The 10012-nt window shown below is 55.5% G+C and overlaps 1 long non-coding RNA gene across 2 annotated transcripts; it reads right to left on the reverse strand.

The window, feature by feature from the left end:
• Window positions 1-6142: 6142 nt before the first annotated feature.
• On the reverse strand, window positions 6143-9622 carry LOC105723497 (uncharacterized). Of its 2 annotated transcripts, none has more exons than XR_001108835.2 (3): window positions 9487-9622; window positions 8712-8787; window positions 6143-6413 (listed from the first exon to the last, which is right to left on the reverse strand). It is a non-coding gene; the product is annotated as an uncharacterized LOC105723497 (long non-coding RNA). The 2 variants fall into 2 exon arrangements; XR_001108836.2 differs by having other exon boundaries at window positions 9377-9622.
• Between the last annotated feature and the right edge of the window lie 390 nt (window positions 9623-10012).

Raw genomic sequence — 10012 nt, forward strand, 5'->3', positions numbered from 1 at the left:
GCCGTTTCAGACCTGTTCATTGTAGAGTGAGAGAAGTGAGAAAAGCAGGTAGATTTTTGATCAGGTTGAGGCTAGCTGAGGCTGGTGACCTATAACACTGAGTGGTGACAGCTCACCACCTGACTGTGCCTCTGCAGCAGGTGAAGCTTGGAGAAAGAGCTGAGGTCAGCCAGGGCTGGAGTTCCACCAAGCAGCTAGCCCGACCCTCTCCTCCTGATACGGCGGCTGGGCTGTGGAGAGTGGGGACTCTCAGAGAGTCTTCTATGAGGCTCAGAAGTGAGCGCTCCCTGGCACCCTGTGAATGCAGTAAGTCTGGGCTGGAAGGGAATCTTAGGACCATATGGCACACCCTGCCTCTCCTTGTGAGCAAATCCTGTCATCCCAACCTTCAGAGCCAGAGAAAAGGAAAGAAAACACAATTCAGTGTGGAGCACTTATCAAGGTCAGCTTCCTGGAGGAGGTGAGTTTTTACCTAGCGGGAAGGCACAGGTCTTTTCAGCAGAAGTAGGGGAAGGCATATCTAGTTAGAGAATTTGCTATTTGGCCAGGCATGGTGGTGCATGGCCTGTCATTTCAGCACTTTGGGAGGTTGAGGCAAGAAAATTGCTTGAGGCCAGGAGTTCAAGACTAGCCCAGGGCAACATAGCAAGATCCTGTCTCTACAAAAAAATGTTTTAAAAAGTAGCCTGACATGTTGGCGCTACCTGTAGACCCAGCTACTTGGGAGGCTGAGGTGGGAGGATTGCTTGATCTCAGGAGTTCGAGGCTACAGTGAGCCATAATTGTGCCACTGCACTCTAGCCTGGGTGATGGAGCAAGAACTTGTCTCTCTCTTTTCTTTTTTCAAGACAAGTCTCTCTCTGTCACCCAGGCTGGAGTACAGTGGCACAATTACAGCTCACTGCCACTTCAACTTCCTGGGCTCAAGGAAATCCTCTCACCTCAGCCTCCTGAGTAGGTGGGACTACTGGCATGCACCAACACACTCACGCTCGGCTAATTTTTTTTTTTTTTGTAGAGATGGGGATCTTGCTATGTTGCTCAGACTCTTGTCTCTTAAAAAAAAAAGAAAAGGAAATGGTTCTGCAGTGGTTTGGAGGTGAGACTGAGGAACACAGAGTCAAATCCTCTTGCCACAACTGTGAACCTGAAAGGCCATCCTGTTGTCATAAGTACAATTTGATGCTGCAAAAGAAATAGCACTCGAAGATAAGTCCTCTCAGCAGGGCAGTTTACTGCTCCGGAAGGATGCAGCCATAAGGATGAAACAACGGTGGCCCCATGCTTGGACAAGTGGGGAAAAGGTTCTTGTGCCAGACGGGGGTCGTCCCTACTGCTGTGTCGTCCCCTATTGGCCAGCGTTAGACCGCACAAGCTAGACTAATCCCGATTGGCTATTTTAATAAGAGCAGGGGTCTGAGCTGGAGTGACAGGTGCGTGTTTTGGTGGGAAGGTCGGTTACGGGCATGTCAGAGCAGGTGTCCAGGGGTGATCAGATGACCGGGATGAGTCAGGATGGAGCCAGTGGGAGGGGAAGCAGATGTGAACTACTGATTAGAACCAGTGGAGAAGGTTCTTTACTGGAATTACAAGGAAGTTAAACTTTAAAATAGAGAATTAAAGAATAAGAGAGCTGAATATACTGATATACTGATTGTTTGAAGAGAAACTTGGGGTTCACTAAAACACTGTCCAGGGTTCAAATCCCCTCCGTAGCAGGCATGTGTTTAGCCCTTTGAGCCAAGACTGTGTGCTGGAATGCAACTGGTGGAGACAAGGGGTGGATATCCCCTGACCACCCAGCCCCTATAGACCCCAGCTGTCCCCTCCATGTCAGACAGCACATCACGCCATCCTCCTGGAGGATCCAGGTCCTTCCAGAGTCCTCACGTCCACCCAGCCCTGACCCAGGCTCCTCCCCTTGCCTTCTGCTGAAGGCGCTTATTCATTCTTCACCACCTGAGTATCAGCCAAGATGCTTTTGGCAGCACGTAACAGAAAAACCACTCAAAGTGGCTTAACCAACAGGAGTTTTTTATTACTTCTATTTATTTAACACCAACATCACCAGACATCTGTGTAGGCACATTTCTAAGGGTTTTGCAAATAACTCACTTTTATTCTCATAACGACCCTATGAAGTAGGTGCTATTGTTATGCATTTTACAGATGAAGATGTTGAAGTAGCTGGTTTAAGGTCACAGCCTTGCTTAACAAGCTCTGGGAGGTTGAATACATCCAGGGCAGGTCCAGCAGTTTAGTACATTATCTTGGGCCCAGTTTTTGCTCCTCACTCCACTCTGCTATTCTCAGCCTGTCAGCCATGTTTTTCCTAATGGTCGCAAAGTGGCTGCCACATCACATGCTCACACCATAATATCCAAAAGCAAGAAGGGAGGGCTCATCTCCCAGCATATGGCTCTCTTTTTACCAGGAAGTAAAATCTTTCCTGGACTCCTTCTAGCTGATATCTTTTTATGGATTATTGGCTGAAATTGGGTCACAAGCATACATTTAAGCCAATCACTGGCAAAAGGGAGCAATGGGCTTCCACGATCAGCTTTGGCAATCATGTGTGGCCTTCCTTCCCTGAGCCTCCCCACCAGAAGAAGGGATCTTGTCTGCTGGGTGGGCGACCAGCAGTGGCTGTCACAAACCAGCTTCCCAAAGGGCCAAACCCTTCTGTTTCACAACATTTTGAATCAGTCGGGAGACCTCAAACAAATGTTTAGCAGAGTCAAAAACGGCTTCTCCACCTGCATGGGCAACTAATGGTATATTTGGGAGAAATTTAATTAGAGTGACTTTCCTGTAGCACAGGCCTGGCTCCAGAGCCAGGTTCCGAGTCCCCTCCCACCTGTTAAACTGCCACTGTTGCTCAAGACGCAGCCCACAGTCCCTCCCAGCGCCTCGCTTCCTCCCACCTGGCCCACCACGGCATGTATGTACCTCGGGTGTTCACCTCCTGAACCCTGGTAAGTGGGTTATATGTCTCTCTCCTCTACCACCCTCCTCAGTGGGGTCCTTAGATGAAGGAATGTGTCTCATTGATCCTAGTGTCCACAGAACCTGGTGTGGGCACACAGAATAACAGCAATGGCTGAGAGGGCTTTACCCACTGCCAGGCACTGGGGTTTTATAGTTATTGACTCTTTAGATCTTCCTAAGGACCTGAGGGTGTGTGGCAGAGGCTGCTCTCGGTCACTGATGTCCTCTCCCATCCTCTCCCTGGGCACACCACTGGGCCATGTCCCCTGGCCTCCCTTGCAGCTAGGTGTACCTGTGTAACCCCCCTTGTCACCAAAGGAAGCTGAGTGGGAGGGATGCGAGTGCGGCTGGCCAGGCCTTCAGAAAAGCATCCGATGCGCCTCTAGCAGGGCCCTGGCCGTGGAGACCACGGGGACCATGGGGACAACAATGGGAGAGTCCCTGGGGAAGGTGGAGCAACAAGACAGAAAGAGCCTGGGCCCCTCTGTCACTGCTGGGCGGGGAGCTGCCTGCTGGTGTAGGCTGCCCTGTGCCAGAACGGTAGTGGGAAGGACGCTGCGGCTGGGCTTGAGCCAATGCAGTCCATGCGCCATGGGCCTGGGACACAGCTCAGCCCATCCTGGCTGGTGCAGGTGGAGGCTGTGATCATCTCCCACAGGATTGTCCCCCAAAGCAAGGGGTGGTGGGGGTTGAGTGACTTGCCCGGGGTCACACAGCCAGTAAGTGGCTATGCCAGGTGACCCAGGCAGTGTGGCTGTGGCCCTCTGTACCCTCAGCAGGCTCTGATAGAGGCAGAAGCAAAGAGGGGGGCAGTCAGGACCTGTGGGTTGCATATGAGGTGGGGAGGGGACTCGGAGAAGAGTGAGGTCAGAAACTGAAGCTGAAGTCAAACCTGTGCTCGGAAAACACCCACAGGAAGAAGCAGGAAGGAGAAATGAGGGCCGAGGAGGAGGTGCTGTAATCGGTGAGGGCTGGGGAGGCCAAGGGAGGGGAGAGAGGTGTCTTGAGTTGGCTGTTCCAAGAGGCTGGGCCCCGTGGAGCCTAGAGGATCCCTGGGTGTGGCAACCTGAGTGGGGGACTGAACAGGTATGAATGTCACTTAGAGAACCCATGCCCATAGGACTCAGGGATCCTGGGTGGGCATCCGGCCCAACCCCTACTGAGGCTGGGAGGTGTTAAGCGGCCTGCCAAAAATCCTGGTGTGTTTTTTTTCTTTTAACTCCAGAAGATGCTTTGTGTGGTAAACATCAGCTCCAGAATCACATCTGGAGCCCGGGAAACCCAGGGCACCCCCGCTAGTCCCCCAGCTCGCCCTGGCATCACTGTGCTATTATTTTAAGTATTGTGCTCACCGGGAAATACTGCCAGCATGTAAAAGACTGTGTTAATTAATTAACCAGGCACTTCATTGAGAGTCAATGGCGTAATTGTTGTTCGTGGTTGATAAATACTAATTGAATATTAAGAACATATTTGTGCAGAAGGAGCTGCTTCGGGAGCAAGCCGTGCCCTTTGTCAGCCAGATGTTTGGGCTCGTTATGGAGGCTGAGTCATCATCGGGGGGTGCCTGGCATTTGGGCTCCACTATTCCGTGTCTGAGAAGGAAGGCAGGCCGCCTGCACAAGGACTGCCTGGGCCATGAAAGGCAAGGAACCTCGGCAGACAGACCCAGACTGGAGATAGGAGCTGTATTAAGCAGATGACAAATATGTGTTAAGCTTTGGCTTAGGCATTCCAGGTGTGATTCTAAAACCTTCATACAGCTGGCTTCGTCCTGGCCAGGGAGGCAGCAGGGTAGGGGTGTTGACTCCATCTTACAGGTGGGGAAGTGGAAGCTCCGTGAGTGAGGCCGGTGACTTGCTCAGGATCACAGAGCCAGCCTCCCTGCTCCTGCTGTGACAGGGGGTGACACAGGTACACCTAGCTGCAAGGGAGGCCAGGAGACGTGGCCCAGTGGTGTGCCCAGGGAGAGGGTGGGAGAGGACATCCATGGCCGAGAGCGGCCTCTGCTACACACCCTCAGGTTCTTAGGAAGATCCAGTGAGTAAAGAAATATAAACCCCAGTGTCTGGCACCGGGTACAGCCCTCTGAGCCACTGCTGTTATTCTGTGTGCCCACCCCAGGTTCCATGGACACCCAGGCAGGCAGCTCAGGCTTGGGCCCCTAGACCTCAGGTCAGCTACGGGAGGTGATCCTCTCCCCCTGGTTCTCCGGAGTCCCTGTGTCCCAGGCCTGACTGGGGCCCAGGAGTCAGAGCCTTCCCGGGGTTTCTAGCTCTCACGATGGCCCCGCCCTGTCAAGGCAGTGTGAGGCTGCATAGTTAGGAATGCAGGCTCTGCAGCCAGAATTCTTAGATGAAGAGCTCAGCACAACCTCCTACGTGCTGAGAAATCTTGAGCAAATTACTTAAACTCTCTGTGCCTCGGTTTCTACATTAAAATGGAGACAATGAGACGGTTCACAAGCAGGACAGTGGGTGGCTCCCATTATGTGGAAAGAACACAGGCTGTCCTCTGGGCCAGGTGCCCTTGTGCAGTGAACAACCTGCCTGACTGTACATGGCAGCCCTGTCTAGAGGGTTGTAATTAGAGGAAACAAAATATAACACAGTAAACACCCAAGCAGGTTAATCATCTTCCACAGTTTTCTGATCCCATTTCTCTTAAGAGGGGGCATGACTTTGCTACCACCCACCAGCTGCCAGCCCTTTTAGAAGGGCTGATAAGACACGTAGACCAGGAACCAGAGAGGAGATGGCTCCTGTCACAGCAGCAATGGCAACGGAATCTGCAGAGCCTGATAACAGTGTCTGCCGAAAGCCCCGGCCCTGGAGCCGTCAGAGCCGCTGAAGTCAGACCTTGCCACCACCCCCTCCCCTCCAGCCTCTTAGTCACTGGGTCCTGCCGGGAACTAGTTCACAACTGTGTCCAGCTCTTAGCTGGGCCTCCCCAGAGGCGGGCCTTGAGACAAGGATTCAAATCCAATTGGATTCCAGTTTAATTGGTGGATGTGGGGAAGGAGACAAGAGGGAAGGCAGCTGCCGCGGGCAAGTGGAGCCCGATGCGGCTGGGAACGCTGGGAGGCGGCCAGAACCTGCCCCACAGTTACCGCGCCCAGGGCCTCCCAGCTCCCAGCTGCCAGGGCTGCCGCGTGGGAGGGCAGTGCAGACTCCCGACATGGCACTCTGTGAGTCGGAGCGCCTGGAAGGCGAGCGGGTGGGCACGGAGTGGAAGAAGGGTGGAGGGGACATGGGCAGCACTGATGGGGTCCGCTCCACCACGAAGCGCCTTCCCGTTCCCGGCTCATGGGCAAGGGGCTCTTCCGGCAGGGAAACTGGAAGCGGAGGTGGGGCCTGAGTCGTCAGGCCGGTCCTTGCCAGGTGGAGGGCTGTTGTCTGAGGTCCTGTGGTTGTTACGAGTTCCGTCTGAGGGGAGGGAGGTTGGCTCTCTCACCATCACAGAGCTTGCGAGCACAGAGGCTGTGGACCAGCGCCGTGCCCTTAGCCATTGTCCTGCAAGGGCCACGCTGTTGAAAACCCACCCGACTCAAAAGGGTCTACAGGGAGCAGCCTCTGTCTCCCACCTGTCCTGCAGCCCTCTAGTTCCTTCCTCTGCAGACACTAGAACCACCTCCGGGGTGAGGGGGCACCACGTGGGCCCTCCTAGCTTAACCCAGCCCAGAAGCTGGAGGGTGGAGGCTTTGGTCTCAGGTCGCTGCCCAGTGCCTTTCTCCAGCTGCAAGGCACTCCCGAGTCTGCTGTGCAACCAGGCAACCTGGTCTAACCTCGCCCTTGCCTGTTATTCATCAGGAGCTGGGCAAACCCCCAGCAGCTTCCCTCACAGATTCCCGCAGGGGCATTGCCAGCTGGCCAGGTCCCCTCCATGCAGGGAGGGAGGAGGGATGGAAAGGGAGGCGGCTGCAGGAGCTCCAGGCTGAGGAAGGAGGCAGAGCCCTTGAAGATGTCCTGTCTGCTGGGCCACCCGGTGCTCAGTGCCAGCTGGGGGCAGCTCTGCGTTCTCCACCTTCCTGACAAGGTTGCTGAGTGGGAACAAGTGCACACCATCCTCAGGAATACCAGACAGATGCCGGGAACCTGAGGTGGGGTGTGAGGGAGAACTCTGTGCCCCCCTCCTGCAGGGGACAAGCCAGGTCTGGGCATCCAGGCAGGGCCAGGCTGAGGAGTGTCCAGGTGGCCAGAGCCAGGAGCCATTGTGTCTCTCTCCAGAACCCTCTCTGTTGCTCCTACCACGGCCCATCTCACAGGGTGGGGAACTGAACGAGGCTCCCATCTCCTTATCGTCCCTTGGGGTGGCCTCACATAACTCAGACAGTCCCTGGGCCAGCTGAGCAATTTATGGATGATGTCCAGGAAGGGTCCCTTCCTAGGTGCCTTGTGGGGGGGCTCAAGCCCAGGTCTGCACAGCCTGTGGGGGGTGGGCCTCTGCGTGTCCCACGGCAAGAAGACAATGGGAGAGGCTAGAACTGCCTGGGGGTATTGAGTATTGAGCCCTCAGGCATGTCAGGGTACCCCGTCACCCCAAAATGTCAGCCTGCATCCCAGGCCCCCACAGGTACCAGCAACGCTCTCCTGGGAAGCAGATGACATCAGAAGTGCCCCAGGAAGCCACCGCCCCCGGGGCGACAGACGGGACTATTTATACGGAGGAAGCAGGCCTATCACCTCCAGCTCCAAGTTGCCTCCTGCTTCCCCGCTCCGTCTCTGCTGCTGCCTATATTAGGAGCTTGGCAGATGGAAGGAGCCAGGACCTTCCCCCACGCCCCAGGCTCCCTGCACGTGCCAGCGCCACCCTGAGCTAGCAGGGGCCTGCCCCACCCTTCCTGGGCTGCCTGTACCTGCCTCCGACCCAGTAGGTAAGGACCCAGAGCCGGCTGACTAGGGGACAAGCCAGAGCAATCCACAGAGGAAAGGGGCAGAGAGGGTGGGATGAGGGCTGGAAGACAGGGAGGAAGGAAGGAGCAGAGGAAACAGTGTGGAAATGCCAGGAGACCAACGAGCAAGGAGGGGAGGCAGGTCTGAGAGAGAGGAGTGGGGCAGAAGGAAGAACCGGGGGTCTGGGGGGCCCCCCACAATGTGTGTGCAAATTAGGAAAAGGCGCCCTCTGCAGGCTGATGAATTAGAAGCGCACATAAGTCAGGGGTGCCTCTGTGTGAGGAAAGGTGCCCTTCTTCCTGGAGGACTTGGCTGCATGCCGGGTCACGGTGCCTGGGGAGCAGGGCATGGGTCTGCCTGTCGCCCCTGCTTTCTGTCATGACCTGCACTGCTGTGCCTGGCAGCCCTGCAGCCCTGCTCCTGAGGCCCCAGCAGGACGAGTGGCTGAGGGAGACAAGCCTGCCTTGGGGCCTGATCTCTGGGCTGCGGGCCACTGTAGGTCAACCCCAGTGCTCTGCCAGGTTCTGACTCACCAAGAGGCAGCTGGTTTAATGATGCTGGCAATCAGACCCCAGGCTTATTAGGAAAGTGCACAGCGTGCTGACCTAGCCAGGCAGAAAGCCCACAGGCGACGACCCGTGAAGCTCTAGCCTGGTCCCCCATGGGGTGACAGTCCAGACCTCCTGCCCAAATCTGCCTCGGTGGCTGCTGCTGATGTCTCCCAGCAGCCCTGGAGGGAGGATAAGCACCTGGCTCAGCATCCCAAGCCCGCCTGGGGCCCACCCTCCATCTCCCATGTCTTCCTACACCCAAGCAGATGGGGCCTCTCACCATCACGGGCGCGGGGTCCTTCGGCTTTGATTCCTGGTTGTGTTCTGTGGCTTTGGCACTCAGGAGGTGTCAGAGACTGAAGTGCAATTTGCATTTTAATAAAGAAAGTTGTATTTCAGTCATTTGCATTTAAATAAGGTGCTGCTTCCTCCCTCCCTTCCTCCCCTGCTGGTGGTGGCACCTTTGGGAGAAGAAGAATCCCCAGGCCTTCCGTTCCCTGAACTCCTCCTCATCTAGCCAGCCTCAGTGGGGGGTGATGGGAGGGGAGGGAATCCGCCCTCCTACTCCTAGGACTCTCCCTGCAAAGCTCTTTTGCACAGGCGCGCACACACACACACACACACACACACACGAATGAACGTTCACACGCATCACATGCACATGCATACACAGTGCACATGTGCACACGCATGCATAAGCACATACAAACACACAGCCACCAAAGGCAACAAGATGTCCTGCTTGCCTGGTACTCCCTCAGCTACCCAACCCCTGATCAACAGCCTCAAGGGGCTTAGGCCCGGGTGGTGACTCCCTTGGACCCACTGCATCCAATTTTTGCTGAGTTCTTTCTCTGGACTCCAGTGGGGGCCCATATAAGTCGGGGGCTGGGGAAGGCCAGTGGTCCAGCATGAACCCTGTGTCCCTAGGAGCCCCCTCCTCACCCTGGCTGGGCTCCGGGGGTGCAGGTCTGCATACTGAAGCCACCTGAACTCCGGGCTGCCAGCTTCCTTCTCCCTCTACCAACATTTTTTTACCCAGTGCTGTGGCTTACTGGTGGTTCCCAAGTGGCTGCCAGCTTGCTTTCCTGGCTAAAGCTCTGTCTCCTGAATCAGCACCGCCTTCATCTCCCTCCAACGTGTGCAGACTCTCCACACTTGTAGTTTCTTCAAGACAGCGCTCTCTTTACTCTTCCCCCACCCCTCCCCGAGATGGAGTCTACGCCTCCTCTTCAGCCCTGCTCCCCTTCTCCGGGGCGGTGCTGTGCAGCACAGACCCACATCCTGCACTCCTGGCGCTAGTCCTTACAGCTCAGTTTCTCCACCTCTACATGAGACAACTGTGCCTGCTCCTTGACTTGTGGGGATTAACCAGTCGTAGAGTCACGTGTTTGGCATATGGTAGAGGCTCAGTAAATGAAGGCTGGTGTCCCCGAAGAGCCCCAACCAAAATTCACACAGCCTGATCACACTGGGCATAGAAATATGGCACCTGTAGAATGTCAGGACCGCCACAAGTTGGTTTAAGCGGACTCTGTGTCATCTGGCTCAGTCCAGCAGGAACTTACCACAGCCTGGCAC

The sequence above is a fragment of the Aotus nancymaae genome, unplaced genomic scaffold (assembly GCF_030222135.1).
Source record: "Aotus nancymaae isolate 86718 unplaced genomic scaffold, 86718_ANA_hifiasm-v0.15.2.pri h1tg000040l, whole genome shotgun sequence".
Taxonomy (NCBI): domain Eukaryota; kingdom Metazoa; phylum Chordata; class Mammalia; order Primates; family Aotidae; genus Aotus; species Aotus nancymaae.